We start from the raw sequence: 13,235 nt of genomic DNA on the forward strand, positions 1-13,235 counted from the left end.
TATGTGCTTATTCAAGACAGAAAGCCAATTCTGAGCCTCTATTAAACCAAACTTCTACAAAAATCACTCTTTCTACTTTTTCCCCTGTATACCACTAATGCAAGGTTTGAAAAGGATAACACTGCACAGCATGCCTCCTTAAAGATAGGAAAACCTGGCAGAGGAAAGATAAGAGGTGCAAATTCCATTTACTGGAAACCCAGTGCATGCCTCAGGAAGTTCCCAACGGTTGTGCAAATGTTAGCCATGCATCTTTCTAGCCCGTTTAGATCAGCTAAGGGGTGACCAAACTAGATGAAATCAATCATGCAAAGAAAACATCTGCTGATAATTTCTAAAGTGAGTGCTCTCCAATAGTCATATGTATCTCTTATCACAATGCTTTCCATGGAAAATATTCAAGTATTCATTGGAGAAAGATCAGCCTAAGTAGAGTTATTATAAAAAAATACTTCTGGGGCGCCTGGGTGGCTCAGTCGGTTGAGCATCCGACTTCGGCTCAGGTCATGATCTCAGTTTGTGGGTTCGAGCCCAGCATCAGGCTCTGTGCTGACAGCTTGCTCAGAGCCTGCAGCCTGCTTCAGATTCTGTGTCTCCTTCTCTCTCTCTGCCCCTCCCCTGCTCATGCTCTGTCTCTGTCTCTCAAAGATAAATAAATGTTTAAAAAAAAATTTTTTTTTTTTAATACTTCTACCAGGCCGCGTAGGTGGCTCAGTCAGTTAAGCATCTGACTCTTGATTTCAGCTCAAGGTCATGATCTCACAGTTCGTGAGTTCCAGCCCTGCATTGGAATCCAGGCAGGTGCGTGGAGCCTAATTGGGATTCTCTCTTCCACTCCCCTACCCCACCTCTCTCTCTCTCAAAATATAAATAAACAAATTAAATAAACAAACAAACAAACTTCTACCACACGGCAGTCTGTTAGTTTGGATAATTTAATTAGGTTCTAAAATACTTCCTGCTTAACTGAGAGATTACTTTTTAAAAATTTAACACATACACACGATTTCTATGGCAAAATATCTGAAAAATTATGTCTGTAAATAAATTTCAGTTTGCTAAAATTTAATTTACCACACATTTATTTTTAATTTTTTTTTTAATATTTATTTATTATTGAGAGACAGGGACAGAGCGCAAGCATGGGAGGGGCAGAGAGAGGAGGAGACACAGAATCCGAAGCAGGTTCCAGGCTCTGAGCCATCAGCATGGAGCCTGACGCGGGGCTTGAACCCACAGACAGCAAGATCATGACCTGAGCAGAAGTCGGACACTTAACCCACTGAGCCACCCAGGCGCACCTAATTTACCACACATTTAGCAAAATGAAATAGTATTTGATAAATAGTTCAATTTAATTCTTTAAAAATGTAATCACTTTTTAAAAATATCTGGCAGGGGTGCCTAAGTGGCTCAGTGTTTTGAGCACCTGACTCTTGATTTTGGCTCAGGTCATGATCTCATGGTTTGTGGTATCAAGCACCTTGTTGGGCTGCCAGCCAGAAGCATGGAGCCTGCGTGGGATTCTCTTGTTCTCTCTCTGCCCCTCCCCTGCTCAAGCTTGCTCTCTCTCAAAATAAATATATTTTTTTTTAAGAGTCTGGCAAATATGTTACTAAATCATACACACTTAAGCAAACATTCACATACTGGAACATGCTCATCATACCAGTTTTAGTCATATTAAAATTTGATGGCTAAGATTTAGTAAATTCATGGATAAGCTTTAGCATTCCCCTAAGCTTGTGGACAAAGAAACAGAAACTACATCTGCACTAGGGATTCTATACTGCACAACACAGCTCTTGCCCATAATACTCTTCTAGTGCTACTATCTTAAAATTACAATTTAAAAAATAGTGGTTAATAGTAAAGCTAAGAGGGGCACCTAGGTGACTCAGTGAGTTAAGAGTCTGACTTCGGCTCAGGTCATGATCTTGTGGTTCATGAGTTCAAGCCCCGCGTCAGGCTCTGTACTGATAGCTCAGAGCCTGGAGCCTGCTTTGGATTCTGTGTCTCCCTCTCCCTCTGCCCCTCCCCCACACTCTCACAAACTCTCTCTCTCAGAAAATAAATAAACCTTAAAAAAAATTTTTTTAGGGGCGCCTGGGTGGCGCAGTCGGTTAAGCGTCCGACTTCAGCCAGGTCACGATCTCGCGGTCTGTGAGTTCGAGCCCCGCGTCGGGCTCTGGGATGATGGCTCAGAGCCTGGAGCCTGTTTCCCATTCTGTGTCTCCCTCTCTCTCTGCCCCTCCCCCGTTCATGCTCTGTCTCTCTCTGTCCCAAAAATAAATAAACGTTGAAAAAAAAAATTTTTTTTTTAAATAAAAAAAAAATTTTTTTTAAATAGTAAAGCTAAGAGTTATAAGACACTGAGAAAACACTAAAAATTTAAACTAGGAGTCTCAAATCTAGGGCCACAGAGTACAATGAAAGCCTATAACGTAAATCAACTTAAAAAAAAAAAAACATGAAAAATCATTATTTCCAAATGAGACCTATATGATTCAAAACAACAGACTTGGGGGTGCCTGGGTGGCTCAGTCGGTTAAGCATCCAACTTTGGCTCAGGTCATGATCTCATGGCTTGTGAGTTCGAGCCCTGTGCCGGGCTCTGAGTCTGGAGCCTGCTTCAGATTCTGTCTCTGTCTCTCTGCCCCTCCCCTGCTCATGCTCTCTCTCTCTCTCTCAAATATAAAATAAAACATAAAAAAAAAATTTACAAAAAGACAGACTTGGGAGGTTACAATACTCACTCCAACAACACTACGCTTAAAATCTTTCAAACTCCTTTTTGAGAAATTCCTATAAAACCTTTAGCACATTCTAGTGATCATCCTCAATGAATGGCAACAAATCTTCAAACTTGGAAAGCCGTTTTGAGGTTTTCGAGCAATTTAGGAGTCACATCCTGCTATAGAGAATATGATGAATCATCAAGAAACATAATACATGGTTGACTGAAAATGAGATGTAAACATAAGGCAATGACAATTTTCTTGTGAGACAACCCTGGAAGGGTAAATCCTCCCAAAATGCTCTGAGTACATTTCTCACCTAGATGTCAATGGAAGTCAATTTCACAAATATCATTTAGTCCAACTCTCTCATTTTACCACTAAGAAAACAAAGTGTCTAAAGGTGAAAGAAACTGCCCCAAACCTCACTATTTAGAGCCAAACTAGGGACTTAAAGTGAGGTCTAATTCCTAGTTCGATATTCTTTCCCATACACCACACTGCCTGTTGTCTTCAAGGTTTGCGAAAAGAAAAGCAGAATTGCCTTTAAAATCCATTAAGGGTTTAATTAAAGAGCATCTGGGTGGCTCAGTTGGTTAAGCATCCAACTCGGTTTCGGCTCAGGTTATGATCTCAGTTTGTGGGTTCAAGCCCCATGTCAGACTCTGTGTTGCTGGTGTGGAGACTGCTTGGGATTCTCTCTGCCCCTCCCGCATGTGCACATGTGCACACTGTCTCTTGCTGGCTGTAACAGTTTTTCAAACTTTCCTTATTTTTGATTACCTAGAAAGTAAAAAACTAAGATCCCAGACGGGTCTTATTCCAGAAGATGCTTCTTAACAACTCTCCTGAACAATCTCCTATAATCCAAACTGCCTGTCCTTAGAATTTAAGGAAGTCTGTGTGTTGGTCAGTGCAGTGGGCCTGAATTGACAGACCAATCACATTTGGAAAGTAAGATCCTACAATAATTTTTTTCTAGATAACTGCATTAATGCATGGTATAATCAAAAGAATTTATGAATGAGCTGTCATGGTATGTAAGACCAAGTGACTGCAAAATATAAGTAATATTCCCAGTGACAGGACCAAGCAGGCAACATGATTGCTTCTTTTTAAGTGGCCATACTAGCTTTCCACACTATTATGGAAAAACAGAGGATTTTTTAAATATTCAAAAAATTTCTACTTGCTTTCATTTAATGGAAGGAGTGCTTATAAAATATTATTAAATTTCTTGCATACATTTTAGGATTAAGTTGTAGCCAGTGCTAATTATAACATGTCTGGAAAAAAATTTAACCTACATGGATTAAAATTCTATTTATAAAGGAAAAGTCCAAACCGCAGAAACAGTGCTTAGTTTAGAACAAGAACATGTACATAACTGGCAAATGCAATCCCTGTTTAGATGTCTCTCCTACTGAAACACTGTAATTACAAAAAACCAAAATGAATTTCTAAGTGTTTCAAGATGAAATAGTCCTTGCATAATTTCCAAGGCTTATAATTACTTTCCTGAAAAGGTAAATACTCCAAGTTTTAATTTAATAGAATACTAACTCTAGAAGTTAACACAGATTGAACATTTAACTCTACAGTGGAAGCCACCTATGAAATTCAGAAGCTCTTAAAATCATTTTATTTCATTTCATTTCATTTTTCAGAGAGAGCACACGAGTTGGGGAGAGGGGCAGAAGGAGAGAGAGAATCTCATTCCACTCCGCGTGGAACCAACGCAGGGGTAGATCCCACGACCCTAGGATCAGGGCCTGAGCTGAAATCAAAAGTCGGAGGCTCAACTGACTGAGCCACCCAGGTGTCCCTGAAATTCAGAAGCTTTTAAATGAACAATCGAATGGTAACCAAAGGAAAAGTACTGGGAGGCTAAAGGCCAATGCTAACCTCCTACAGCCACTTACGGGAGTGGGGTAGGGTGAGGGTGGGGGAAGCACCCCCACCCCCAAGTTTGCTGAATGGATTTTTAAGATTCCTCATACACATCAAGGAAAATGCATCACAGTGCATGGTCCCTCACTTCCCATTTCCTCTTCAGTCAACTACAGTCCAGCTTTCAGCCTCTACCTTTCCACTTAAACTACTTCAGGAAAAAAGTCTGCTTTCTTTTTTTAATTTTTAATGTTTATTTACTTTTGAAAGAGAAACAGAGTGTGAGCAGGGAAAGGGCAGAGACAGAGGGAGACACAGAATCTGAAGCAGACTCCAGGCTCCGAGCTGTCAGCACAGAGCCTGACGCAGGGCTTGAACTCACAGACCACGAGATCATGACCTGAGCCCAAGTCGGACGCCCAACCGACTGAGCCCCCCAGGCACCCCACAAAAGCCCACTTGTCACGCTGCCAAATCCATTGCCCACTTCTCTGTCCTCGCTCTACTCCACCTCTCAGCATTCCACATGAATGGCCACCTCCTCCTTGAAATGCTAGCCTCTGCTGGCTGTTGTGACACCATTCTCCTGGTCTGCCTCTGACCTCGCTGGCCCCTCTCTCCTGGTCCCCTTGGTTGGCTCCTCCTCTCCTCTATGGGACCTCTAAATGCTGGGGTTCCCACCACTGGGGCACTGGTCATCTTCTCTCCATCCTCTTTCCCCTCCCTCCTTCCTCTCCATTGTCCCCGTGCTGACCTTTCTGAAAGGTATTTCCAACCCAACCTTCTCCTCTTGAGCTCCAGGCTCTCAGATTCAGCTGGTTACCTGACACCTGGGTGTTTAAAAGTTCTGTCAAACTGAACACATCCAGAATAAATATATTATTCCTGTCCCTTCCTCTCTGTCCACTCAGCAATCATTTTTCTCCATCTCTGTAAATGGCATCAGCATCTACCCCAATTCTCTACCAAGAAACCCAGGACTTACCTTTCATTTTTTCCTTTCCCTCACACTCCCAAAATCCAATAAAATCAGCAAGTGTTCTGTCAACTTTATCTCCAAATATACATCCTAAATCTAACATTTTGCATCAATTGCCATTGCCACCACCTTAACCCAGGCCATCATCATCTTTTGCTTGAACTATTACTGACTTCCTCTCTTTCAGTCTTGGCCAAACCATATCCCCACCTACAGCCAGTCCTTTCTCTGTATTGTGGCAAAATAAAACAAAACAAAACAAAAACAAACAAACAAAAATGGGAACCTGATTATCATTTCCCTGTTTAAGACCCTTTAATGGTTTTCCACTGAGCCTAGAATAAAAATCAAATTTTTACCCAAAATCTACAAGTCTTACCTAGGTTGGCTCCCACCCTCACCTCTCATTCCCTTTCGCCCACATTCCAAGGGCTCTCTCCCATCTGGTTCTCTCACAGGCTACTTCCTGCCTTGGGGCTTTGTGCAAACTGATCACAATGCCTAAAATGGTCTTTTCAGACTTTGGCTTAACTACCTTCCTTTCTTCTTTTTAGGTGTCAACTTAGTGTTGTCCCCTTAAAGAAGCTGTCACTTGGGGCGCCTGGGTGGCGCAGTCGGTTAAGCATCCGACTTCAGCCAGGTCACGATCTCGCGGTCCGTGAGTTCGAGCCCCGCATCAGGATCTGGGCTGATGGCTCGGAGCCTGGAGCCTGTTTCCGATTCTGTGTCTCCCTCTCTCTCTGCCCCTCCCCCGTTCATGCTCTGTCTCTCTGTGTCCCAAAAATAAATAAAAAGCGTTGAAAAAAAAAAATTAGAAAAAAAAAAAAAGAAGCTGTCACTAAGGCTGACCTAGTTAATAGTAGTTAGTAGTTAGCAGTTAGTAGTTAGTAGTAGTGAGAGCACTACTTTTTCTCCTTCCTCAATCCTGATCACATCTTTTATGACTCTCATTACAACTTGCGGTTACTTTGTTCATTCATCTGTTTTCCTGTTTTAGGCCTGAAACTCCCTCCAGAATTTTAGTTTTACAGTTTTATGGTTGTGAGAACCGTACTGATACTGCTCACGATTATAGCCTCAGCATAAAACCCAGCACACTCGGAAAGAGCTCAATTACTACTTGCTGAATGGCTTCGTATAAAAAACGGGGAAGATCAGATGAACTGCGACTGCCATTTTATGTTTTTTCAGGAATCCAAAAGCGGGTATAAATAAATATGGTTGAGTTGATCACAATGTCTTTCAATTCTTGGTCCTTTTATTGTTTTTGAATTTATACGGAGTTCTTTCTATTTAAAAGTTATAACCATACAAGAAATACAAGTAATACAAAAGAATAACAGAAAAAATGTCATCTTACATTCAGAGAGTATTTCCTAGTCTCCAACATGTTTTCCAATGTTTACTTCAACTGAAATACAGAAAGCAGGTATTATTTCCACCTTATAGAATCATTAAGACTCAGGGAAGTCAATGAATTGCCTAAAATAATTTTTTTAGTGTCACAGCTGAGGTTTTGAACCTTGTTCAAACCTTGTTTCTTTTACTTTTTTTTTTTTTGTATTGTGTTTTAGTGCACAGTTTCAGCCTTTTTTAAACTGAAGCACACAGTAAAGCACAGTGAAGGGCACAACCCCTACGAGTATACAGTTTGATGACTTTTTACAAAGTATACCCAGATCAAGACACAAATTACTGCAACCCAGAAGCCTCCTTCATGCATGCTCCCTCCCAATCATTACCTACCCCCAATCTGACTGTAACCACTATTTGACTCCTAGGACTATAGTTAGTGCTGTTTTTTAACTTTACTGAAATGAAATCAACAAGTATATACTCTTCTGTATCTGGTTACCTCAAAGTTATATGTGCAAAATTCATCCATATTAATACCTGTGGGAATGGCCCATTCTTTTCCATTGCTGTATAGTATTTAACTGTAAATATATACCAAAATTTATCTATTCTGTTAGATGTCAGAATGTTTTCCAGGTTTTAGCTATTATGAATAATGCTGCTAATGAATGCTCTTATTTTGTAGATGAAGAAGCTTAGGCCCAGAAGAGGAAAATGACTTAGTCAAAGAAACACAGCAATTGGGCAATCCAACTGGATCTCAGAAGGCCTGATTTCCCCTTTACTATGTGACATGATCAGCACTCAGAAGTCCATTTAAATCTTAAAAGGTATTTTTTAATGCTTACATAATACAAAACCAAGTCTTAAGTTACAAACACTATGCCAAATATTACTGTAGTATCTGGTTACCAAAGCTACTTCAATAAAAACTTTTTAAATAAATGTAATCTTCTCTAACTTGTGGCATTCGATGAGATTATGAGGTTTGGGGTAGAAGTCATTTATTTTTATACGTATCACTATTCCAGAGAGGTTTATTTAATTTACGGTCAAATAAAATTTTGGTTCCCAGATTAGAAATGTCTCAAATTAGTAATTCTGACAAAATATGGACAGAGACAACAGTCCCAAATTATGAACAGGTAGCATTCCAAAACTTTGCTTTTAAATCAGTGGTTTGGAATTCAGAATGCACTTTCTCATAGAAATTATATAATACACAGTAACCACGTTTTCAGATCAGCCTGCAAAAGCCAACTTTACTTAAACATACCTAAAAATAGCACTAATAACAACACAGTCTTTAACTACTATGAACAAACACCTAACTTCAAATAATAATTTATAAAACTCTATCTTAATACCCCCCCATCTCATGTTAACTCCTATCTCCCTGTCTTTTCTTCAAAATGCCTCTGTGACCAGCTTATGCCTATTTTTTAATCCCTCACCAATACTCTTCACTTTATGTTCCCAGATCCTGGGCCACAGAATTCAGACCACAACTTATCCCATAATTTCTACCCCTTAAGCAAGCCCTTGAGATTTTCAATGCTATAAAAAACTCTGGGAGGAGAAAGACAAAGAGAAATGAGGTAGGGGCAGGGGATCACAAAATCTCAAGAAACCCTAAAAAGTAGGTCTGTTTTCACCAGAAAGCACAATCACATGGAATTTTTCTAAGTTCCTACATTCACTGAAATGTTCTTCACTGCAGCCCCATTCAGTCCTTCTGGACTTTTTAAAATCCTGGGGTGGGCAATTCCGAGCAACTCCCCTTCCATTAGGAAAGCTACCTATCCCATTCCTTCTCACATTCTCTCTCATTTCTCACTCTAAATGGAAAGATAAAGGGGCATGTTGATAACATCTAGTCCTTAGGTCACACGGAACTAAAGGAGAGATGGTGCTTCAGGAGTATTCAGGCCATTAAGGTCACACTAATCTACAACATATTATATACAAGTTAGGAACCGCATACAAAAGTTTTGGAGCGAAGAAATAGTTTCAGAATGGATAACAAAGTTTCCAGAAATGAGAAAAATCTACCTTTATATCACAACATAACATTCCGTTTCTTGTGGCTCACCTTTTCTTTCCAATAATTATAGTGAAGATGCATCCTACATTGTCTCCGTACAACTAACACTGAACCTAGTATACCACAAATAGGTAGAATTCAGGGTAACAAAAAAACCAGATCCCAACTTGATGAAATTAATTTACCAACAAATGGAGAAGTCAATTGCTACTAAGTCTGGGTGAGGAAAACCAAAGGACAAGAGCTATATTAGCCTTGAAATCCAATGAAGATGATGATAAGTGGCCAAAAGAAACGTTGAAAGTCAAAAATGTCCTCAAAGAATTGTGAAGCACAAGAATGAGCACTGGAGTCTCTAAGCTTTAAATAATGGATGTTTTACAGGAGGTAAACTAGGAAGGAAAGACTGTATCATTCTGTCAAATAAGTCTTTAAGTATGTAATGGGCCAATAACCTTAAATGGACTAAAAAAGTTAGGTGCAAACTATAAAACTACCATTTCTGTGACTGAAGGGAACAAGAAACCACACATATGAAGTGTGGCAATGTAAAGATAATGTATCCAAAAGTAATCCGAGCTAGCTTGTTACAGACAACTAAATACCTCATCAGAGAGCTGCCAACCTATAAACAATAACAGTGTACCTTTACCTACCCACTATTTAATATAAGCTGGTCCTTCCTGCTTTCACCACTTACTGTATGACTTTAGGCAAATTATTTAACCTCGCTGGGTCTCAATTTCTACATTGGTAAAATAGCACTAAAAATGCTACCTACCTCATGATTATTGTGAAGCTTAAATGACATAGGGTAGATGCTGAGTAGCTCCAGGGACAGAGTAAATATTCAGCAAAGGTTAGCGACTATTGTTTTCTTCAAACTGGTATATTAAAAAGTTACTTGAAGTCACTTCACTAACACTACTTTTGAAAACTTCACAACCCTCAGGACAGTGCTAACACTATGTGGATGTTCAGTATTTATTGACTGAAGACTAATAACTCATACGGAATCTAGAACCTTGAAGTTGAAGTAGATTTTAGAAGTATCTGGAACAATTTCACTTACTTCAACAATAAGAGTCATGGGAAATTATCAAATATTTGCTTAAATATTTCCAGAGACAGAAACTTGCTATACCAACAAGGCATACAGAACAATTCTAATTACCAGAATGTTCCTTTTGAAGTTCTCACTGTCCTAATTACTCTCATAAACTTCCTATCTGAACGGATGAATTCACTAGAGGGCAATATTAGGCAATATTAGGAGAAATCATCTATCAGAAAAAAATCATTCAACATTTATTCTGGCTGAGAGAAATACTGCACCCAGTTGTATAATACAAGTATGTTAATGTTTAAATTATTCATTTAAATATACACTAACATACATGTTCAGAAAGATTCAAAGAAAGGTTATAAAATCATTAATGCTTAAACGTCCCTGGGAATAAAGTAAGTAATTCAGATTATCATAAAGCATGGGCTTTTTCCAATCCCACAACAAGGTCTCCCAACAATTTTAAGCAATTTTAATAATTACATGTTTATAAAAGAAAAGCATACAAAACCAGATTACATTTATTACTGCTCCTTGCAGCCATACTCCGAGTAACCACAGCTTTCCATGAAAGGACCCAGTGCCCAAAAGAAAATTATCAACTTCTTTAAGAAAATCCAAATCTGGACCTGTGTATAGCCAATTATTTAAATGATCTAAAACCAAATTATTTTGAAATGCCCACATTCATTAACAAAGTGATGGTACAACTCTAAAGGTTCAGTTAGCTCCAAGACAGTCCCAAGAGGAAGAACTGCCCTCGAATACCCTCTGACTCCCACTCATCGTAATTCACAACATATGTTCACAGTGATACATGGAAAGAAAAAACAAGGAAAAAGAGGAATTGTTTATAGCACACCCTTCCACCTCATCGCATTCCCACTGTACGTGAAATTTCACAGCTCACATGCAGATTCCATCCCATCAGGTAGAGGGCTCCACAGAATCCCCTCACCCACAGAATCCCCCACCCACTTGTGTCTCCACTTGCAATCCATTTCAGCATTCCTTTACTTCAGATCAATTTGCAGGGCTTTTGATTTTTTTCCCTCTGAATCAGTTATACCATTTGCCTGATTCTCTAATTTATTATGAGTTAAATAAAATCTTTAACATAAGTTTATTTTTCTATCTGTGTAAATCACCATATCATCATTTAATGCACTAGTCAACGTTTTTACTATTGGTAAAGACATTGTTCAATACGTAGATGTTGTTCAGTACTTAGATTATCAACACAAAAAATACTCCAAACTGAGTATAACTGGACTTTCTGGAAAGGCCCATCTCCCCATGTAAATTAATAAACAGGCTTTTGAGGAATCAATACCTTATGAATTTCATTGGCATGAATGAGGTCATGAGCTCTGGATGAAGCAAGGAAATCAGGTTTCAGAACCTGCAAAGCCCATGTTCAGAGTGTAGATGATGGTCAAGCCAGTGAACAACCACCACAGTGAGGTGCTGTCCACTCACCTCCACTGGCCATTTAATGTTTCCCTTTAAAAAGTTAAAACAACCAAGAATTCATGTCAGAAGACAAATAAGTTGATAGTCTCTGCTCAATAAAAGGTTCTCAAAATGTGCCATCCCTTTGAATGTGTCCACATTCATCTACACACCCATAAATGTAGGTAAATGTTTATATCACTTCAGCAAAAATAGCAACACAAGAGTCTTTGTTTGGTTTCATAAATTATCAAGAATATAATCATGGGGTACCTGGATGGCTCAGTCTGTTAAGCGTCCGACTTCGGCTCAGGTCAATGATCTCAGGGTTCACAGGTTCGAGTCCGGTGTCAGACTCTGTGCTGACAGCTCAGAGCCTGGAGCCTGAGCCTGGAGCCTGCTTCATGAATTCTATGTCTCCCTCTCTCTCTGCCCCTCCCCCACTCATTCTTTCTCTCTCTTTCTCTCTCTCTTAAAAATGAATAAAACTTAGGGGCGCCTGGGTGGCGCAGTCGGTTAAGCGTCCGACTTCAGCCAGGTCACGATCTCGCGGTCCGTGAGTTCGAGCCCCGCGTCGGGCTCTGGGCTGATGGCTCGGAGCCTGGAGCCTGTTTCCGATTCTGTGCCTCCCTCTCTCTCTGCTCCTCCCCCGTTCATGCTCTGTCTCTCTCTGTCCCAAAAATAAATAAACATTGAAAAAAAAATGAATAAAACATAAATATAAATACAAATACAAATATATATACATATATATGTATATTACACATATTATATATTATGTATATATATATTTTGTGTGTGTGTGTGTGTGTGTGTGTGTGTGTATAATGATGGAGGGGTGCCTGGGTGGCTCAGTCGGTTGAGCATCCGACTTCAATTCAGGTCAGGAACTCACGGTTTGTGAGCTGGAGCTCCACATCAGGCTTTGTGCCAATAGGGCAGAGCCTGGATTCGCTGTCTCCCTCTCTCTGTACCCCTCCCACTGCCTCCCTCCCTCCCTCCCTCCCTCCCTCTCTCCCTCTCTCTCTCTCTCTCTCAAAAATAAACATTAAAAAATAATATAATTATAGAGAATTATAAAGGGAAGTAAAGAAATAAGAAACATACTGATAACAGGGTCAAAGCAGATGTTCCAAATTCAAGTGATCTAAGTCAAGAGAATGGGTGGTTTCTAAACTCACTGGATTCTTCTCCATCTACATGCTCTCTTTACCCCAAAGACACTAAAATTAAAAAAGCATCATAATAGATATCAACCCCTTCTACTAATTACAATGTGATGGCTAATTTTATGGGCCAATGTGGCCAGGGACAATGCTGTTTCAGGATGTGTCTGTGAGGGTGCTTCCAGATGAGATTAGAATGTGAACTGGTGGACTCAGTAAAACAGATTGCCCTCTCCAATGTGGGTGGGCATCACCCAATATGTTGAGGGCCTGAATAAAACAAAAAGCAGAGGAAGAGGAACTCACCCCTTTTTTGCCTACCTCACTGAGCTAGGTAGGACATCTCATCTTCTGTGGCCCTAGGACTGGGATTTACACCCTGAGCTCCCCTGGGTTCTCAGGCCTTCAGACTCAGACTGAATGACACAACTGGCTTTCCTGAGTCTCAGTCTTGCAGAGAACAGATCATGAGATTTCTCAAACTCCATAACCAGGTGAGTAATTTTTCATAAATCTTTCTTCCTACTTCCTCTCTCTCTACACA

At 39.9% G+C, this 13,235-nt stretch overlaps 1 protein-coding gene across 6 annotated transcripts in view; it reads right to left on the minus strand.

Moving 5' to 3' along the window:
* The window catches only part of LCLAT1 (lysocardiolipin acyltransferase 1), a 184,031-nt gene that overhangs the window by 146,178 nt on the left and 24,618 nt on the right, over window positions 1–13,235 (minus strand). Inside the window, exon 2 of one of the 6 annotated variants that reach the window (XM_045054728.1) lies at window positions 6,968–7,018. The exons of the other annotated variants lie outside the window; for them this stretch is intronic. The gene's annotated coding sequence lies outside the window, so the exon portion shown is untranslated. The remainder of the gene's footprint in view (window positions 1–6,967; window positions 7,019–13,235) is intronic. 6 annotated transcript variants of the gene reach the window in all.

Source organism: Felis catus, chromosome A3 (genome assembly GCF_018350175.1).
Source record: "Felis catus isolate Fca126 chromosome A3, F.catus_Fca126_mat1.0, whole genome shotgun sequence".
Taxonomy (NCBI): Eukaryota; Metazoa; Chordata; class Mammalia; order Carnivora; family Felidae; genus Felis; species Felis catus.